General features: G+C 43.9%; 1 pseudogene; it reads right to left on the bottom strand.

The window, feature by feature from the left end:
* Positions 1 to 9,934: 9,934 nt before the first annotated feature.
* Positions 9,935 to 10,051, bottom strand: LOC136638113 (5S ribosomal RNA; annotated as a pseudogene).
* Between the last annotated feature and the right edge of the window lie 11,595 nt (positions 10,052 to 21,646).

Here is a 21,646-nt window from a genome sequence, read left to right as displayed (position 1 = left end):
ATACTGTGTCATAATAACAAAATGTTGTGACCAGGAGCAAAGAGACTGTGACTGTAGCCCTATACACACTCTCCTGGGAGTAAGCTCCATTGAACACAATGAGACTTACTTCTGAATCGATGTCCATAGGATTGTGCTGTGTGTCACAACAAAAACAACTGATATTTCTTTACAGCCTCTGATTTGTTTACAGCCTCAGTTCTCTTAGTGACACTGGGCAACTCAGAGCCCAATCCTAAGCATGACAACTCAGAAGTAAGTCCCAGTAGAGTCAGTTGGGCTTACCCCCAGGTAAGGGTGGATTCCAGCCTGACTCTAGTCCTTAATGGTGGTGCTATGGGAATATTCAGATAAGCTGTTCAGTTAAGGACTTGAGAGTACCAAAAAGCTGGAATGGGAAAGTCCAGCGGGGCTTGACAAGTCAAGTCTAGAGTCACTGCCCCCTGTGACTTGACTCGAAAAAGAGTCATAACAGGGACACTTTCTGAGTCACTCTTTAGTGACTCTAAAGGACTCTAAAGTCGCCGCTCCTTTAAAAAGCCTGTCGCAGAAAAAATGAGGCTGCTGCTGGTGTGTGTGTGTGTGTGTGTGTGAGAGAGAGAGAGAGAGAAGAGAGAGAGAGAGAGAGAGAGAGAGCTCTTATCTATTCCCCTACAGCCCCGTCCCATCTGTAAAGAGAGTGGGGGGGGTAGGAGGGACTGTGAGAGAGTGGGGACAGCAGCAGCAAACGGGTTGCATGCCACAGCTGCAAGGCTTACCAGGATGACCTGATCCTTTTCAGCCCTACTCAGAAGTAGTCCCACTGTAGCTAGTCATTCAATGAGAATTCCTCCTCCTTTTCCATGCAGTGTAAAGCATGATCGCTATGAACTCCCTCCCTGGGCTTCTCAAACCAATCGTAAGGCAACAATCCCTTTGGCTCCTCCTCCTGCCCTCCCTCAGCCAGTAAAATATCAGAATGCCATCCTTTGTCCAATGATCATTCTTCCTATCAGAGATGGGAAAAGAGGGTCCAGTCCCACCTCCCCCATTCATTGCAAGAGGAAAACTTTAACTCTTTCCTGCCTCCCAGCTGGAACTTCCCTGCTACTCACCGGGTTGGAATGTTGGCCCTACAAGGTTTTTTACCCTGCAAAAACAGTAAGCAAGCACAACCAGACACAGGCAGACTCAAGTTAGTATGCATGGGGAGGAGTGCCAAGTCAGGGGTGACTCAAGTGTTTTTCAGAGTCTCCCACATGCGTGATTCACGAGTAAACGAATCATCGGAAAGTGTGCATTTTTGCTACTTGAGTTTGTCACTGACTCGAGTTCCCAACCTGCCAAAAAGTACTCAAGCCAGAGGCTTGAATCATTTTTATATTAGAGAATGCAGGTGTCAGAACCATTTGACCATGACACATTTTACCTTTCATGGTAAAAACCTTACCTTATGATTTAAAAAGAGACATGATATAGAGCACCACCAGGTAAAGGGGAGGCATCTGGTGAACCCCTTCAGGAACCAGGAGATTGTGTCCCAGTCTTGCTCAAGCTCTTAACAATTTTACTACTCGTAAAATAGCTTTCACTAATGCCAGGCTTCAAGATAACTTTTTCTGCTCTCTCTAATAAGAATATTTGGTTACAGTAAACAGTACTAGGAGGGCATAATGGGGGCAGGGAGTGGGCAGCAACAGGTGGGGGTAGGAGATAGGATCCTGGGAGGGGGCTGGGAGCTATGGTGGGGTTCCCAGTCTTATACTTTTATATATATATATATATATATATATATATATATATATATATATATATATATATATATATATATATATATATATATATATATTGAGATCATGGCATGCAAAAGGTTAGAGACCACTGGACTATGCTAAATTAGAACCAGAATAATGTTCAGTCATACATAGCAACAAGAATTATTCCATTCAAAATACTGTGCACTTTCAACAAAAGGAGAGTTTCATGCGCCAGTCTTAGGAAATGGCTTGTGCCCTGATTGACTGCCCCTTGCAGCCCTATTAACTTCCGAGAAGGCAACAGTTCTGTAGATATACTCCTCTTTCCATGCACTTGTCTTTCCCTTCCATTGAAATTGGAAGCCTTCCCAGGCAGAGGAGGTCTGTGTCCATATTACAGTCCCAAGAGCCCCAAGGTATTGCTGGATCGGAAGCACTCATTGGAATCACTCAAGCCACTGATTTCACAGTAGCCCCGATAATATAAATGATTATATATATATATATATATATATATATATATATAATTGTAACACTCTTTTCTGGTGTGGGTGACATTAGAAACTCAACTTTTGACTGCTGTGATCCTGCTCGATCTCATCTCAATCAAAATAAGGCATGAAGTGTAATTAATGGGAGGACGATTTGGAGTCTCATGCATCGTGCACAAGAGTGCTCCAGTACCACAGCACAGAAAGGAACAAATGGTGAGGAGTGATAGAAAGAGTGTGGAATGAATCAGTGATCTTTTTCAAGTTAATGTGGGCACTTTAGCCTCTTAGTGACGCAAAGACCTATAAAACAGTAAATTATAAATGAAAGGAGATTTACGGAGAGCAGCTGGAACACAGACAAAGCTCACGTTTGTGATCCAGCTTGGATTTTTCAATGCCAAGTTTTCTAACTCATTACTGAGAACTCTACCAGCAATTAGGATAGTTCACTCAGCTATTCTAGCATTAAATAACTCTGACTACAAAGGGAATTTAAACACCCCAGGAGGCACACTTGACCGGCTCTGAGACCTCAGTGGCACCATGAGGCGACATAGCTACGGCTATAAATATCCATCTACAATTAGGAGAGTTCTTACTGTGATATAACTTTAAAAAAATTCATTGGATAAACTTTCTTCCTAATGCAGATAGGAATCTTATGATCCAAGTTAGATTACTTATCTTTGAGCTTGACTATTGCTAGGCAATGGAAAACAAAGAAAACAAAGAGGATGTAAAATTTGACTTTTCACATTAGTCTAGTATGTAGTCTAGCACAGTGTCCAATGCCAGGTGCTGGTTTCTTCAATAGTGTTCTACATCCTAACTGAAATACCTGATGCAATGTTTGCATCAAAGCTTTCTGTCACACTCCCATAACTTTCCCCCTCACTCTCCTCCTCCTAACCTCTTCTCCATTTTCTTTTGTTACTATAATTTCAAAATTCTGGACATATAAAACTGTCCAGATATACATAACTGTTGACAACATTGCCCCCCCTCTCTCTGTCACACACACACACACACACACACACAACCAATACATGTGCAATACCAATACATGTACATGCCCTGTTCTGTCCAGTTCAGAATTACAACAAAATGCAGTGTATGGCTGTTTAGGGAAATTGACTGAATAGTGAAACAAACAACCTCAAAGTGCCTCTACTTAGACAAGGAGAATTTCCTCTCTGATCTTTGTTGCCATCTTTCAATTAGGTATATCGATCAACTTTGCATCTCTGCTAATTTTGAAATTCTTACCAATGGCTGTGTTAGACAGGGGAGTGTGTCTTCCCTATTTCCTTTACACATCTTTCCCTCCCTTTTCTTCTAATATCTATGGAATTTCTTTATTGTAATGTATGTACATTTGCATTATTTATTCAAATTTATTTGTGCAATATTTGAGATTTGTCTAATAAATAATAGATAAGTAGATTGTTATCTGCTGTCTTACAAGCATTAGGATGCTATCTTACAAGCATTAATGAACAAGTAATTCATTTGGTTGCATCACGAAATATATATACATGTTGTGCCTTGTTATAGAACCCCCAGTGGATGGGGAAAAAAAATCAGTGGATACCAAATCAGTGGAAAAATAGCTTTAATGACCCACTTTCAGGTTTCTTGCTCCTCCATTGTCGCCCCAGAATGCATTGGCATAGATGCTATATGCAACCACTAGGTGGGGTGAGTAATGGAATTTCCATTAGATTCCATTATTCACCTCATCTAGTGTCTGAATGCAGCATAGCATCTATACCGATGCATTCTGGGGTGACAAACGAGAAGTAAGAAACCTGGAAGTGGGTCTTTAAAGTTATCTTTAACCCTGAGAAGCTTGCAACTGGTTTGGTTCAACAGCACAAAGGTAGGAAACTGGATTTTGGTGTTTTTTTCCTTGTTACAAGGCATTTAAATTTGGGCCCCCGTATCACTGGTGAGTTAAATCAGTGGAAGTCAAATTAGTGGGTATAACCTGTAGTTATATCCCTTGTGCCTCTTGTGCAAATGGAAGGCACCTGCCTTCATTCAGCAGAATATTTTCATGAATTTCATGAGACGGGGCGGGCAGACGGGTGTGTGGGTTTGGAAATTGGGAGAAGAGGGTTCTGTGAGCAGAAGTGCAAGTGATCCTCTAGATCTCAGCCATATACATTCAAGTGAGTTTCTTTGACTTCAAGTACAGGTGGTTAGGATTACAGCCATAGGCTTTTAATATAAAACTACATATTTCCGAGTAGTGCCATTAAGACCAGGGATATGACTGGAGATTATGCCATTTAGACATGGTAATATTAAAGAGATAAAGAGTTTAGTTTTCTATCAAAGATCCACTTTATATGCATATAAGAAAGATACTGAATTCTTCTGCCAACATCAAAAATAATTTCTTTCCTCTCACAACTACAATGTCTTCCCTCCCTTCTTGGTCCAAGTTATTAAACACCTTCACTGAATCCATTAAATATAGGTGGTTTCAAAGAATATTGATAAGCACAGGTCCTACAGCCCAATCCTGAGCTGACTGTAGCATGGGGCTGCTACGGCGCCGAAAATGGCTGCCGCAACATCGTGAGAACAATTGGGCAGCCACCAATGGCTCCTCTGGGGAAGGGGACATTTCTCCCCTTCCCCTTGGTAAGGAAAGTAGCCCTACAATGGGGCTACTTGATTCTATGGCAGCTCTGGAGCTGCTGCAGAATCAAAGAGTTCCGTGTCGGGCTGCATGGCCTGACACAGAGCTCAGGATCTGGTGCAGCTGAGCTCCACCAGTCCCGCCCTCCACCCACCTAACTCCCTCACCTCCTCCCCACGCCCCCACCTACCTCTCCACTGTCCAGTGGTTTGGGCAACCACTGAGCAGTGAAGCACAGGTGGTCCAATGGAAATAGCCCAGCGCCTGCTGGCACTGGGCTACCTTCAGTGCTCAGCTGATACTAAGTCTCACAAATGTGCCTCACTGCACATCTGCAACAGTGCGCGCTGGCAGTAAGCCAGCATGCACTGTTTAAGAATGGGTCCCTAGTCTACAGCTGTGTAGCTGTTGTATGGAATATGTTGAAGGACTTCATAAGACAGTACATCATGTTCTACACATGCTTTTAACAAGCAAAAGCCAAAAAAACTAATTGGCTATGCTTACTAGAGAAGTACACCAGTCCTGTACTCTGTATGCATATAGCCTACTGATTTTGATGGGAAAGGCACACAGAATTGTGTTCAAGATTCTCAGCCTTTCTATATGAAGGGCATGCTCTTTCCTGTTCTCTAGAGAATCTCGAAGGAATCTACTAACTAGAGACATGAATCAATAAGCTACCTGCACCATAGGCTGAGCGTGCCCTTTTGTGCTTCAAACCTGACCTGGAGGGGGAGGGGATCCTTTGGAAAATGAATCCACAACTTATTAGCTTCCTTGCTTAAACAACTGAGATAAAATTCCAGCGATGTATGATAAAAATAATTTAGCTCACACATCCCAAACTGTAATTAGCAATCTGTTTGAAACTGCTCTGTACCGATCTATACAGTTCAGATGCTACCCTCAATGAGTTGAATTTTCAAAAGATTGTTAATAAAATAGGGTTGCTACAGCTTTCTGCCTTGCAATAAGTGATGTTCCCGGGGAACTAGTTAGCTGGGTGGAAAACTGCAAATATCTTCTTTTGCAATTTGCAAGTGAATTATATCCAGGAAATACAGTATAAGAAATAAGGAAATAATTTTTGTTACATGATTAAAAACATCTAGATTGAAGTCTAATGTTGCCACGTGCCAATGATCCAGGCAATTCAACAAGACCATGCCATCAAACAGAGTAGGTCCATCTGCTTGCATATTTACTTTGGATCTCTCTGTATCTCCTTTTTTGACATCCACTCCCCATTTCTCTACTAAAAGATTCAATAATAAATGTTTCGGGAACAAAAGGAGGAAAAACTGAAACCTACAAAAGGAAAAACATGACGGTGAGATACACTGGCATAATTTCATGTATGTCAGCTCAACAATATCCTGCCAATGTTCAAGTCCACCTGCCTGCGAACAAGCCACAGATGCTGGTGCAATGCTGTAAAAATGCTGTGTTGAGGTAGTCTGGATGTCATTCAGATGCTGGTTCAACTTCACCAGTGGAGAAGCCAAAAGAGAGAGGAGATTGGGACATAATATGTGGGATAGACATGGGAGGGACAGAGGAGTTGATGTACAGATTGAGTCTCATTATTTGCAAGGGTTCTGTTCCCAGAACTCATGTGGATGGCAAAAATTGCATTAAAGCAAATCCATTAAAAAAATGTCCCTTTGTTAGAATTTAAAAACAGCCTTGCTGACCTTTGTGATATAAAACAGAGGCACTAGGCAGACAATCCATCAATCAGTCTCTCTCCAGGTTTTACTCTGAGCCAGCAGCCCCTTCCTTCACCCAGAGTGAAGCACTGGGAAGGAATGCAAAATGATTATCTTCCTATCACAAGCTCAGGGGGAAGGGAGGGGTCGCTGGCTCGGAGCCATCGTTCTAAGTGCCTGGAGAGAGAATGATTTATGGATTGTCAGCCGACTGTCCCCTCTTGCATTAATGAGGGTATTGTTAAATGACTTTTTTTCTTTAAATTAAAGGGCCCCTCTCATTGTGTTGAGATAAAACCCCAGGTAAAAAAAATATCCATGGATAATTAGGTTATATCTGTATATCATATTCTACCCCCTTTTCAACAATGGACTTGTCCTATGCTAGCCAGCAAATGAGGGAGGGAATTTCATGTCACTGTATAGGACTGACCCATCCATGAGGCCAAGTGGTTGCTTCAGGCAGAAAATTGGTGGCAGGGTGCCCATGTGCCTACTTGCCTCCATTGATCCTCCCTCACCCTCCATTCCTTGGATTGGAAAAGTGAGAGGGGGACAGAGCGGAAGAGAAAATGAGGAAGAGAGTACTGAGCTAGAACACTGGAGCGTGGGAGGAGCCTAGGTTGGCACATTATCAAATATCAAGTGTCGGGAGATCTTGAGCTGGCCCTGCCACCATGCATTGATGCTGCATCTCTGTCTCATGTCTCTTCCTCCCCTTCAAAATGATCACATGTCTCTGCTATCAACTGTGTTGCCTAACTATCCCTTCCCTTTGCACCTTCTAAGAGCAAGGAATGTCTTCACTCTTTTGGTCTTTTCAGGACTACATCATTGCCACAGGGGGTAGACCATTGCTCCTCTGCAAAGTTCCATTACAGCCCCCTCCTTCCCTGGAGAGGGTAATGTCCCAAGCCACCATGCTCTCACCCCATCAGAGCAGCACTGCACATACACTCTGATGGCACCAAGTCTCCCTCACAAACACCAAATGTGCAGCTCAATCCAAGAACAGGTGTGACTGATATTGTTCCTTATCCTGAGAAGACCTCCATGACTGGCTACCTGCTGTAGGATGCAACATTTTCTCTATTGGTGCAGCTGCATTGGCAGGAATTTTAGTTAGGATTTGGCCATGAATAAATGAATTAAATGAACAAAATTTGCATCAAGCCAAATATGATCTGATGTGAATGAATGAAACATGAGATGAATGAGGCATTTAGCAACAAAAGCAAAGGCATTTAGCAACAAAAGTAAAAAAAAAAGAAACATTTTTTTTCTTGTACACCCCTAAAGTGATTACATTGTATCAACCTGAAATCAAACTTCTCTTATGGCCCAGTCCTATGCAGCTCTGCAGAACACAGTTGAACCTGTGATGACCATTTTAAGAGCACTGCGGCAGTGAGGGGGGAACATTGTTGGGCCTGGGAGGGTGAGTTTGATGGCACAGCGGGCAGGAGATGGGCTGAACAGGACAGGAAGGGGAAGGGATGGGGAGGTAGTGGAATGAGGCACCACAGATATCCTATCCCCCTTTCAGGCCTTGATCTACCTTCCCAGGTCCACTTGGACTTGCACCAGCTAAGGGTCCAATCCCATCCAATTTTCCAGTGCCGGTGCAGCTGTGCCAATGGGGCATGCACTGCATCTTGTGGTAGGGCAGCAGTCACAGAGGCCTCCTTAAGGTATGGGAACATTTGTTCCCTTATCTTGTGGCTGCATAACGGCTGCACCAGTGCTGGAAAATTGGATAGGATTGGGCCCTAATTTGGCACAAGATGCTTACCTCCACAAACAAATGTTCCCTTAACCAGAAGAGACCTCTGGAATTGCCCCTCCCCCCCTTTGCAGGATACAGTGCACTTTCTGGTGATGTGGTTACATTGACTGGAGGGAATGGATAGAATTGGAACGTTAATTTCCTCCTGGAGAAAATTCACATCTCTTCCATGGATTTTATAACTACTCATAAATTCCAGGTATATTTCCCAATGATCCATGACTCTTTCTATCATATTCAGTTAGTTCCAAAGGGCATATTACAGATCTCATGGCTTCAATTCAATGCAGTTTTTACCCTTTTAAATAAGTAGAAAAACCTATTCTATCATTTTTCAAATTTTGCTCCTTATTTGATCACAATTTCATGAAGGAGTCTTTCTGCAGTCCCGGATGATCATACAATACTTGCAGTTATAACATTTTTAAAGTGATAAATGCATATTTAGTGAAGTAAATAGGAGCTTACCTGATTTTGTACATTTCATTAATAATTTCTATTATCTACAACACACTGTTATTTCACACATGGCTAAGTGAATGAAAATGTATGTGGTCTAGAATAAAGGCTTGGACGGAGTCACAGAAAAAATGTGGATAACAACCTGGTTTGAAATACATACCTTATAGTACAGGGGTGTCAAACATAAGGCCCCCAGGCTGGATGTGGTCTCTGGGAGCAATTTATCTGCCCCCTCCTGTTATAATTGGGCTCTTCCAGCTTGATAATTGAGCTCTCTCATATCTTGAAAAAAATGAACAAGGTTGGCACATTTTCTCTTCCGTCATTTGCAGCTAATGAGTTTCTATGTGAGAACAAAATGCTTATTTCTGGCCATCGTCTGCTTAATGATGTCACTTTCTTCTTAATGATGTCACTTCCAGCCCTCAGCAGGCATCATAAAGGCTATCAAACCATGGCAAAGCATGGTTTGAAATCCCTGATGTAGTATTTAAGATACATCAGCCCAATTTTATTCAGGCTACCTATGCTGTGATACAGCAGCACCAAAATGGCCACTGCTGTATCCCGCGGAACCAGGGAGGCAGCTAGAGGTCTCCTGAAGGTAAGGGAGCATGTGTTCCCTTATGTTGTGCTGAGCTCCAACAGCTGCTATGGGTCTACTTGGATCTCTACCAGCTCAATTGCCGGCACAGATCTGAGTAGACTGTGTAGGGTTTTCAGGCATGGGAGGGGGGACAGGATGTGGCAGCAGCCTCTGCTGCCATCCCTATCTCCCTCCTGGGCCTGAACCACTATCTTCCCCAGCTTTTCCCCACCCTCCACCTAGTGCCCTTTCAGCTGCTAGCCCAAGCTTCAATCAGGCTCCTAAATATAATATTACAAGCAGCAGGTGTTTCACACTGAAGAAATTTCACTCTTACACTCAAGGAAGTACAAGTTTATTTGCCCAGTCAGCTCCCAGAACAATGATCAGGCATTCTCCCTGCACCTGCAGAGTAGTCCAGTTAATATTTCCTCTAGGGATTTTGCTCGTCTCTTTGCTCGGTCACTTAAAAAATGGTTGGCAACCTTCAGTCTCGAAAGACTATGGTATAAGCCTACAGCACCCGGTATTCCCAAGCGGTCTCCCATCCAAGTACTAACCAGGCCTGACCCTGCTTAGCTTCCAAGATCAGACGAGATTGGGCATGTGCAGGGTAACAGTTGCTGCCATGACTGCTTTCTGATTACTACTAATGGTTCTGGAATTCCTCCATTCCTATCCTGTTGTGCAGGCTGGGCCATGTGATCTCAATAACTCCTTACTTCCTCCTTCAAGAAGATGTTGTTACCCATATATTTTAAAAAAAAAAGAGAGAGTGGAGATCAGATCTGCATGGGCCATCTCTGCAATGGTGAACATAATGGATATATTGAATATGATGGCTTCATTTTTTTTACCGCACCCTTCAGTCTCTTTCTCATGCCACACAATTATGAAATAACTGCAGAATGGCCTGCTTTTGTGTTATATTCAAAAGATGTGAAAGTATTCAAATCCATTCCTACAATTCAGCGGTGAATTAAGTGGGGGGGGGGGGAATCAGTAGATAAAGATAACTCTGGGCCCAATCCTATCCAATTATCCCGTGCCAGTGCAGCTATGCTAATTGGGCATGCACTGCATCCTGTGGTGGGGAGGCAGTCACAAAGGCCTCCTCAAGGTACGGGAACATTTGGTCCCTTACCTTGGACCTGCATTGTGGCTGTACCGGTGCTAGAAAGTTGGTTAGGATTTGGCCCTGAGTCAGTACAATACGCTTCCACTTAGATACTAAAGATGTTTTCAAATGTGGGAAGTATGGAAAGGAGAATTATAGATGAATCACATCTCCTGGTTTTGTGCTTCCTGGTAACAGGACAGACCCTGAACAAAATGAGATGGATCTAATGGTGCCTTTCTACATGCAGAAGATGTCTTCCATTCATGGAAAGCTTACTTCCCAGTTGGTGTTAGAATGTTGTATGAAAAAAAAACTGTAAAGACGCTGATTCACTTGTGCAAACATTTGTGTAACCTATCACACAAGCAGAATAATGAACACACTAATAGCACTTACCTATCATAGCACTGCCTGAATCTGAATCTGAATCTGGCACAAGGGCTGGTAGAACAGCACTACGGGCTATAATCCTCTCACTTGTGGTTTTTGAATCAGCCTATTAATGACTGAGGGCCCAATCCTAACCAATTTTCCAGGGCTGGTGCAGTGGTGTCAGTGGGATGTGAGCTGAATCCTTTGGTGGGGAAAAAGTCACAGAGGCCTCCTTAAGGTATGGGAACATTTGTTCCCTCACCCCAGGGTTGCATTGCGGTTGCACCGGTGCTGGAAAGTTGGATAGGATTGGGCTGTGAGCTGCCAATGGGCGCAAACCTACTATGGCTGCAACCCTTTATACACTTCCCTGGGAATAAGCACCACTGAAAATAGTGGGATATACTTTTGAGTAGATATGTATAGGATTGTGCTGTAAGACATTTTTAAAAGTTCATCCAAGCCATGAGAGAAAGTTGCAAAACTTATACCATGTTCCATTTCCCATCAAGACAAAGTAGTTTTAACAACAGGAACTATCTTTGCTCTTAATAAAGCAAACCACATGTCTCTTAAAAGTTCTTCCTTTCAGTATTTTAGCATCACTCTCTTTTTTTGTTCATAACTGGAAAGTTTAAAGAAAGGGGCAAATGCTTGATGTTCAAAGTAATCAAAAAAATGAAATAAAATGAAAAGAAACCTTTCTGATATAAGACACCCTTCTCTCTTCTCTGCCACCCAAGTCTGAAAGGTTTGGAAGTATTTTTTTTTTTAAATTCATCAGAGGTTGGTTTTGTTTTAAGCGTGCATCACAGGAACTTATAAAGAGGTGTAACCTCTTCATAAAATGTTGTAGTATATCTGGGCTAGAATGATAATGAACATATATTAGATTTTTAAGGAGCTGTGTTTATCCAGTTCCTTAAACAGGCCATATATCCAGGTGGACTAGAGATAAACTGAAACTAGCCTCTTAGCTTATTGAAATACGGCAAAGTTTCACTTTCCCATCATTTTGTCATTGGTTTGGGGGACATGACACTCACCTATTGCACAGTCCAAAATCCACCTTTACCCCCATTTAGCTTCAAACTTATTTATTCTGTTGCTATTTACAGCAGTGATTATTGCTGCCATTCTGCTCAACAGTAGAAGACAAATGAGTATTTGTGTTGCCAGTGCAAGTGGGCAAATCCTGATCTTCTGGCACTGTCAAAAAAAATAAAATTATAAGTTGAAGGTTCATTGGCAGAATTCTGAAGCCCTGAAATTTTGAATCGCCCCTCAGTTTTCTGAGGAGCAATAGTTGCCTCATCCGCAACCTAGCATAGCATAATTGAACTAGCTGGCAATCCCCAGCCTTGCTTCTTGAGAACTTGAGCCATGCAAAGCAGGGACTCTACCACTGTGAGCCCTCCCTCTTGTTAAAGAGCACAGCAGCCCTAAGGTGAACTAAGATAAACCTAAGATGAGCTAAGAAAAGCCTGAAATTGGACCTATGAGGGCCACAAGTAGTTACCCTTCCACAGACATACACTATTGTATTCCCATTGAAAGACCTGGACTCATCACTTAATGTAAGAACATATTGTGACAACAATTATTTTCCATGATAGTTGAGCTACAACAGCTACAAAAGCCAGATTGCTACCAATTGGTGCACTGGTGGCAAATAACAGAATATGGTTGAGTTTAAAGATTAAGGCAAAGTGTGGGATGGAAAGTTTTGAGAACCACTGAACTAGAAAGATTAGGTATAGCTGGACCCAGATCCTGATGAAGGTCTTAAATTCTGACATATAGAAAGTATTTTCCTAGGGAGAAGGAAAATGATGTGATGTCACAATCCATCACATGTTGGATTTGTCTGCAATTATTTCTGGGACTGTAAAGATTGATTGCTATGACCTAAACAGTATAATGCATTTTTAATATTATCAAACTTGAATGCAATTTATTCGTCTTGTTATCTAGAATGGGAAGCAGGGCAGGATGAACCAAAATAAACTGTTGTCTGAACATCTGCTAAGGTAGCAATTGAACTTGCCATGTTCCATACATTAGCTAGAGATGACATTAATTCTATACTTGCATATCTGAGGTTAGACTACAGAGTAAGAAAAACTGTAGATGTCATCCATTGAACTCAAACTCAAAATTCAAAAAAATTAAGGGAGGCGGGGGAAACTTCTCTCTGTAAATCACTAGGGAAGATCTTTTCACCTGAAGTCAACTGTAGAGACCCAGAAGGAAATGTCACCAGCTAGCTCTTCATCTGCTGTGCCTTCCTTTAAAAGTGTCACAATGAAAACAGTGTCACAGTATATGTGGAATACTTTTCCCCCCTCAATTAGCTAAGGAGCCTCTTTCAGTCTCTTTTTCCCTCTTTCAAAACAACTGGAAAAGTTATTGGAAAAGGAGAAGAGGCATGTGAGCACTCAGACATGCTGTTAAAACATCTTCAGGATTCTAATGAATTTAATAAGCTCCCAAGATGCCTCTTACAGAAAGCAGTGAAAGCTGTGGAAAAAAAAAATAAAACAACTTTGTTTTCTCCAGCAATAAAGGGCAATCTAGGTGACTTGTAAGGTATATCTGGATGTTGGCAACCTTCAGTCTCGAAAGACTCTGGTATCGCACTCTGAATGGTGGTTCTGGAACAGCGTCTAGTGTGGCTGAAAAGGCCAATTTGGGAGTGACAATTCGGGAGTGACAAGGTATATCGTCAACATTACTAACACTGAAATTCACAGAAGGAAACAATTATTCACTCTGATGCATTTAAATATCTCCTTATGCAACCCAGCAACACGCATTAGGTTGTGCACTTGGGGGGATTTGAGTCAAACGCTATCAGGATTATGATTTGTTCTGGCTCTGCTCTTCAGTGTCTCCTGGCTTAATCAGCATGTGAAGGATAGGTTGCAGGTGTTTCACTTGATTTCTGTCACCTCACCAAACTCAAAGAGTCAGCAGTGTGACGTGCCTACCAAAATCAGGTCGACAAATTGTTTCGCCTGCATTCACTGAAGCATCCACTGCAAGACGTGGAAAGTAACCGCGCCACTCAGCTTAACAGCAGTGTTCCCCTCTCCTCAGTGAAGTCTCCGTTGGAGGAGATCAAGCTGGGATCACCACGTTTTAATGGGACTTCAAACACGAGACATGATTTCATTACACTGAATTGTGCCTTTGCTGATGATTGGAACAAGTGATCCTAGAAATACTTTTACCCCCATACCCGCAAATAAAGAGACCAGACTTCGGCTTGGATGAAAATGGGCCACTTTATTAAGTCTTAAACTGCAGCAGGGCAATAAACAATCGCATCAAACGTACGGGGCTATATGGGGGAAACGGTTCTAGCCGTCTGCCTCCCCCTGCAAACTCATAGGGCGTACCGCCTGGCTCGAGGCCCCAGCTGTCAATAGCCAGCCTAGGTCTTTCAACACCACCCCCAAAGGGGGCAAGGCAGCCAAACTTCAGACCAGTAGACAGAGCCTCACCGGCCTGACAGTCCAGACAAGGGGCTCGCCTGCCTGCCTTCTGGAGCTGGTCAGGCATCATAGGAGCGGTTCAGACTCACCCCTCACCCTGCTGCCTTGGATGGACACTGAGCCAGATACCTACCTACCCAGCCCCGCATGTATCCTGCCACAGGGGAGGACAGTCTAGCGCTTGTCGTCCCCGCTCCCCACAAGGATGAACTCCTTCAAGCCCCGCTGCAGATGATAGAAACAAGTCAATGCCGACTGGTGACAGATGCACCACATCTCTGTGAAACAGGGCAGGCTGCCTAAACCCCATAGCAGGGTGTTGGATTATTGCCCTGCCCTGCTCAACTACTACCCTCCCCAGGTAAGCGTTCACTCTTTTCCTGGTGATGTCTATTCTGCGGACGCTCCGTGCCCCACGCCAAACACACCAGGGAGGAGATTGGACCAAAGGACAGCAATCCCTGGGAACCAACTCCTAAGCAATGAGAATTCCCTGCAGGCTTGGAGCCTCAACGACATCGAAGTCCTCTGGCCCAGGTCGTTCTCCCCTAAATATACCATGATTACCTGGGGAGGGGTATGCCGTTCCAAATAATTAAGCAGCAGTGGCATGAACTGCCCCCAGCGCATGCCCCTTCTGGCCTCCCAGATGACACTGGCCAGGCCTCCCAGTCCCGACTGGGAGCCAAAACTGCCAGCCAACGCTCTCTTCCAGGCCCAAAAGACAATTGAGTTGCTGCAGGTCAGAACTCTCACAGGAGTCGACCAACGAAGACCTGCAATAGAAAGGGTAACGTCAGTCACTAATATGGGAACACAACAGATGCTGTAGGCAACACAACCAGGGACTCCAACTGGACCATCCCTCTACATTAACAGCAAGGCTGGCGATGCCAGTCAACACGCCCACCCAACCACTGGGGGAGCCCGATAACCCGCTACTGCCAGCCACCACGACTAGTGGGCCTCAGCGTACATAATACTTAAAGGTGCCTGAGTGCCAACGCCAGTCTTCTGAATAGCTCCCACCTGGAAGCCAAGCCTGGCTGCCATAGATGCGGCACCAACTCTAAATGAATGCAGGCCAAACTGGCCAGCTGATACTCCAAGTCTCTGCAAGGCAGCATTACAAACTGCCCTGAACTGGTAAACAGTCAGGGAAGGGAGGCCTTCTGATGCTGAAAAACGGTCCCTTCTCCTTGGGATGTAATGTGGCTGTAGTCCACAACCATCTGCACTGGACAGATATCCATGTTAATCACTCTTTCAGGTGGGTCCACTGCCCTGTACCTTGCTGGTCGGTCTTGAATACCTTAAAAATAAAGAAACACGGTTAACACCCAACTACCAATCACCCCGCTGCAAGGCTCTGTCCCTGGGGGCAAGCTGGGAAACAGACAATACTTCACTGGGGCGAAAAGCCCTGAAAATAGACCAGGCAAAAGCCTTGTACAGCATCACATCATGACGCGATGCACCATGTAAACCAAAATCGGCACATAGGCCCTGTATAAACTCGGAGTGACCGGCTTCCGGGCCTCCGGGGGTTCGGGACAGCTCCTCCTAATCACCACCAGTATTCGCCTGACCCCAAAATCAGAGGTGCTGCCAGCCCAGCCAGAACCCTGGACTGAGAAAGAGCTGCTGAAATTGAACGTGCCGACCAATCCCTGTTCCTAAGGGCAATTATAAACTTCCTCAGGTGCAGCACTGGTAAAGGCCCTGTGGCTGCAAAACACTGCTGTCCGCGAAAGGCTAAAACTCCTGGATCTTCTTCCCATAACTGACCCCGGTAGCAGCTTCCAGGGCAGCCCAGATCATGTTTCGGGCAGTGCTGAGCAAGGCTCCACAACCATAGGGGCATGGGTTCTGGGTCCCGAAGAGCCTCTGGAGCCAGCTGCATGAAACGCTCCTCCTGAAAACGAGAGCGTGTCGGCAATGCTATTTTGAACCCCAGGCACATGCCTTGCAGAGAAAGGACATTAATCGATAAGCACTGGAGAACAAATGCTCTTAACAAGCGCATCACCTCGGCTTTAGTTTGGCATTTGATTCCATAGACAGGGCCTTGTTATAGAAGAAATTATATGCCACCAATATTGATAGGATGCTTCTATCTCTAATTCAGAAAATGCACTTTAATTCTACTATGAGAGTCAGATTTGGAGCTAACGGTCACCTTTCAGAGAAGATCTTGACAGTGAAGGGAGTTAGACAAGGTTGTTTATTAGCACCCTTTTTATTCAATTTTTACATTAATAACATCATTGGGGAATTCCAAGATCCCGCTTTTTTCCACCATCCAAATTATCTATTCTCCTTTATGCTGATGATATTGCCTTATTTTCTATTACTTCTATTAGCATGCGCAGAATACTCTCTAAATTGAGTGCTTTCTGCGCACATGAAAAGTTAATTATAAATTATAGTAAAACCAAAGTAGTTCTCTTTGGTTCAACCAAAAAGAAGCATATTTGGAAGCTTGATCACACCCAAATTGAGCAAATTAGAGTTTTTAAGTATCTTGGGGTTTTTTTAATGCCCAACAGTCATGGATTCCTCATTTGAATGCCTCTAAACTGAAAGCTGTGCATTCATCACAACTACTTATGCACTTTGTAAGAGCGAAAGGAGGTAATTTGGTGACCCCCGCGGTAAAAGTATTCACTAGGAAAATAATACCCCAATTAACTTATGGTGCTGAAATATGGGGTTATGCGAATTTGCTCAGTTTAGAGACAATTCAAAATTCCTTTATTCGCTCTCTGCTTGGAGTTCCTCGCTCGACACCATCTTCCCTCCTTAGATCTGAGACAGGCCTAATTCAGATTGAGGCCTCTTGCCATACTGCTCTGGCTTTATATTGTTATAAACTTGTCTCTATGGCTGACTCTTCCTTACCTAAAATTTGCTTTAAAGAACAACTCATAACTCCATCTCATAAATCATGGTTATCTTTGATAAAACCCATTTTAGAATTTTATGAAATAGATATGAATCTTTTGCCTACCTTTTCTTCTAATAAGATTAAGATTTTAATTAAAAATAAAATTCAGCTTTTTTTTTTTTTTAAGAGAAAGAATCTATGCAATATTCTTAATTTACCTTTCTTTCCTTCCCCTTTTTTATATAAATCAACCTTTGGTGCAGAAAAATATTTATCTAATTTAACTTCGTTTCCTTTACGTAAGGCCTTTACTGCACTGCGATTTCAATGTATGCAATCTGCTGTCTTAGTAGGGAGATATGAGAATATCCCAAATGATCTAAGACTTTGCATCTGTGGAGCAGATGAAGTAGGGGACATTTCTCATTATTTATTAACTTGCCCTCTTTACGAAGCACCAAGATCTAAATTCTTGTCCACTCTAATCCCCTTGTTGCAGGACAGACCTTCTGTAGCTCAGATCTGCTGCCTTTTAGTAGATGCTAACATGGGGATCACTCTGAAAGTGGCTAGTTTTGCTTTTGCAGCATTGAAAATGAACATAAGAACATAAGAACATAAGAACAGCCCCACTGGATCAGGCCATAGGCCCATCTAGTCCAGCTTCCTGTATTTCACAGCGGCCCACCAAATGCCCCAGGGAGCACACCAGATAACAAGAGACCTCATCCTGGTGCTCTCCCCTACATCTGGCATTCTGACTTAACCCATTCCTAAAATCAGGAGGTTGCGCATACACATCATGGCTTGTACCCCATAATGGATTTTTCCTCCAGAAACTTGTCCAATCCCCTTTTAAAGGCGTCTAGGCTAGACGCCAGCACCACATCCTGTGGCAAGGAGTTCCACAGACCGACCACGCGCTGAGTAAAGAAATATTTTCTTTTGTCTGTCCTAACCCGCCCAACACTCAATTTTAGTGGATGTCCCCTGGTTCTGGTATTATGTGAGAGTGTAAAGAGCATCTCCCTATCCACTCTGTCCATCCCCTGCATAATTTTGTATGTCTCAATCATGTCCCCCCTCAGGCGTCTCTTTTCTAGGCTGAAGAGGCCCAAACGCCGTAGCCTTTCCTCATAAGGAAGGTGCCCCAGCCCCGTAATCAGCTTAGTCGCTCTCTTTTGCACCTTTTCCATTTCCACTATGTCTTTTTTGAGATGCGGCGACCAGAACTGGACACAATACTCCAGGTGTGGCCTTATCATCGATTTGTACAACGGCATTATAATACTAACCGTTTTGTTCTCAATACCTTTCCTAATGATCCCAAGCATAGAATTGGCCTTCTTCACTGCCACCGCACATTGGGTCGACACTTTCATCGACCTGTCCACCACCACCCCAAGATCTCTCTCCTGATCTGTCACAGACAGCTAAGAACCCATCAGCCTATATCTAAAGTTTTGATTTTTTGCCCCAATGTGCATGACTTTACACTTACTGACATTGAAGCGCATCTGCCATTTTGCTGCCCATTCTGCCAGTCTGGAGAGATCCTTCTGGAGCTCCTCACAATCACTTCTGGTCTTTACCACTCGGAAAAGTTTGGTGTCGTCTGCAAACTTAGCCACTTCACTGCTCAACCCTGTCTCCAGGTCATTTATGAAGAGGTTGAAAAGCACCGGTCCCAGGACAGATCCTTGGGGCACACCGCTTTTCACCTCTCTCCATTGTGAAAATTGCCCATTGACACCCACTCTCTGCTTCCTGGCCTCCAACCAGTTCTCAATCCACGAGAGGACCTGTCCTCTAATTCCCTGACTGTGGAGTTTTTTCAGTAGCCTTTGGTGAGGGACCGTGCCAAACGCCTTCTGAAAGTCCAGATATATAATGTCCACGGGTTCTCCCGCATCCACATGCCTGTTGACCTTTTCAAAGAATTCTATAAGGTTTGTGAGGCAAGACTTACCCTTACAGAAGCCATGCTGACTCTCCCTCAGCAAGGCCTGTTCGTCTATGTGTTTTGAGATCCTATCTTTGATGAGGCATTCCACCATCTTACCCGGTATGGATGTTAGGCTGACCGGCCTATAGTTTCCCGGGTCCCCCCTCTTTCCCTTTTTAAAAATAGGCGTGACATTTGCTATCCTCCAATCTTCTGGTACCGTGGCCGTTTTGAGGGACAAGTTGCATACCTTAGTCAAGAGATCTGCAACTTCATTCTTCAATTCCTTAATAACCCTTGGGTGGATGCCATCAGGGCCCGGTGACTTATTGATCTTTAATTTATCAATGAGGTCTGAAACATCTTCTCTTTTAACCTCTATCTGACTTAACTCCTCGGTTAGGAGGGGCCGTTCGGGCAGCGGTATCTGCCCGAGGTCTTCTGCCGTGAAGACAGATGCAAAGAATTCATTTAATTTCTCTGCCATCTCTAAGTCTCCTTTTATCTCCCCTTTGCCTCCCTCACCATCCAGAGGGCCAACCGCTTCTCTGGCGGGTTTCCTGCTTCTAACATATTTGAAGAAGCTTTTATTATTCCCCTTAATGTTGCTGGCCATGCGTTCCTCATAGTCTCGCTTGGCCTCCCCTATCACCTTCTTACATTTCTTTTGCCACAGTTTATGTTCCTTTTTATTCTCCTCATTAGGGCAAGACTTCCATTTACGGAAGGAAGCTTCCTTGCCCTTCACAGCCTCTCTAACTTGGCTGGTTAGCCATGCGGGCACTCTCCTGGATTTAGTGGAACCCTTCTTTCTTTGCGGTATACACCTCTGCTGGGCCTCTATTACTGTTGTTTTAAGCAGCCTCCATGCACTCTGGAAAGACTGGACTCTTTTTACCCTCCCTTTCAACCTCCTTCTAACCAGCCTCCTCATTTGAGGGAAGTCCGCCCGTCGGAAGTCAAGGGTTTTTGTTAGAGATTTGCCTGGTATTCTTCCCCCAACGTGCACGTCAAAACGGATCGCAGCATGATCACTGTTCCCCAATGGCTCAGTAACGTTTACATCTCTAACCAGGTCCTGCGTACCGCACAAAATTAAATCCAGAGTCACCTGTCCTCTGGTGGGCTCTGTGACTAGCTGATCTAAGCCACAGTCATTTAGCACGTCAAGAAATCCGGTTTCCTTATCGTGACCAGAACACAAATTGACCCAGTCAATATGAGGATAATTGAAGTCCCCCATGATTACAACCCTGTCCTTCCTTGTCACCTCCCTGATCTGTTTCCTCATTTCAAGGTCCCCATCAGATTTCTGGTCTGGAGGACAATAGCACGCCCCAAGTATTACATCGCTGCACAAGCCTGGTAATTTAACCCACAGAGATTCTACGGTGGAGTCGGACCCACCTTCAATCTCTACTTTGCTGGATTCTATCCCTTCCTTAACATAAAGGGCCACCCCACCTCCAACACGCCCCTGCCTGTCCCTCCTGTAGAGTTTATAGCCCGGGATTGCGGTATCCCACTGATTCTCCGCATTCCACCAGGTTTCTGTTATGCCCACTATGTCAATATTTTCCCTTGTCACCAGACATTCCAGTTCTCCCACCTTTGCTCGTAGACTTCGGGCATTCGCATAAAAGCATTTATACATGGAATGCCCCAGGATGGGCTGCTTATTCGCTCCTTTGTCCCCGCATCCTCTCATTGTGCCAAACCGTCTATCACATCCCATCACCCTACCTTTCCCAATTTCTTCTCCTACCCTGCCTTTGTCTTGTTGTTCTCTAACCTCCCCATCCTCATCCCATAGGGATGAGGAGTCCCGAACCGGATGCCCCTCGGCTCCTGTCGGCCTTCCCCCAGGGATCAGTTTAAAAGCTGCTCTGCCACCTTTTTAATGTTATGCGCCAGCAGTCTGGTTCCATTCTGGTTCAAATGGAGCCCGTCCCTCTTGTACAGGCCCCGAATGCGTACAAATTATGTAAAATCTTGTGCTGTATTGTTTTTATGGGAAATTAATTTATCTTATAGAGCTGATTCTGCCAGGGTTTATTTTATTCTTACAGAAGTAGATTTGGTTCTATTTTAGCTAATCTCGAATTAAGCTGTAGGTCTTTATAAATGGTTTTTGATATTGTGGATCATTTTATGTTTTTATTTTTCTCTTTATCAGTTGATCTTGCTTGTATGATGTTCATAATTGTTCCTCCCCTTTTTAGCTCATGGACATATTGTAATTCTTTGATCTTTTATTGTAATGACCTATGGTTACCACAATTAAACTTTGACTGACAAGCGCATCACCCTGGGCGACTTGGAAGTTTGCCCATTGATAATCCTAACCACCGCCTGGTTATAACACCAGAATCGAACTGAAGACTTAGCAAACTCAAGAGCCC

This window comes from Tiliqua scincoides, chromosome 1, assembly GCF_035046505.1.
Source record: "Tiliqua scincoides isolate rTilSci1 chromosome 1, rTilSci1.hap2, whole genome shotgun sequence".
Taxonomy (NCBI): domain Eukaryota; kingdom Metazoa; phylum Chordata; class Lepidosauria; order Squamata; family Scincidae; genus Tiliqua; species Tiliqua scincoides.
Note: the sequence above shows the minus strand (reverse complement) of the source record. Positions and strands in the feature narration are given on the sequence as shown.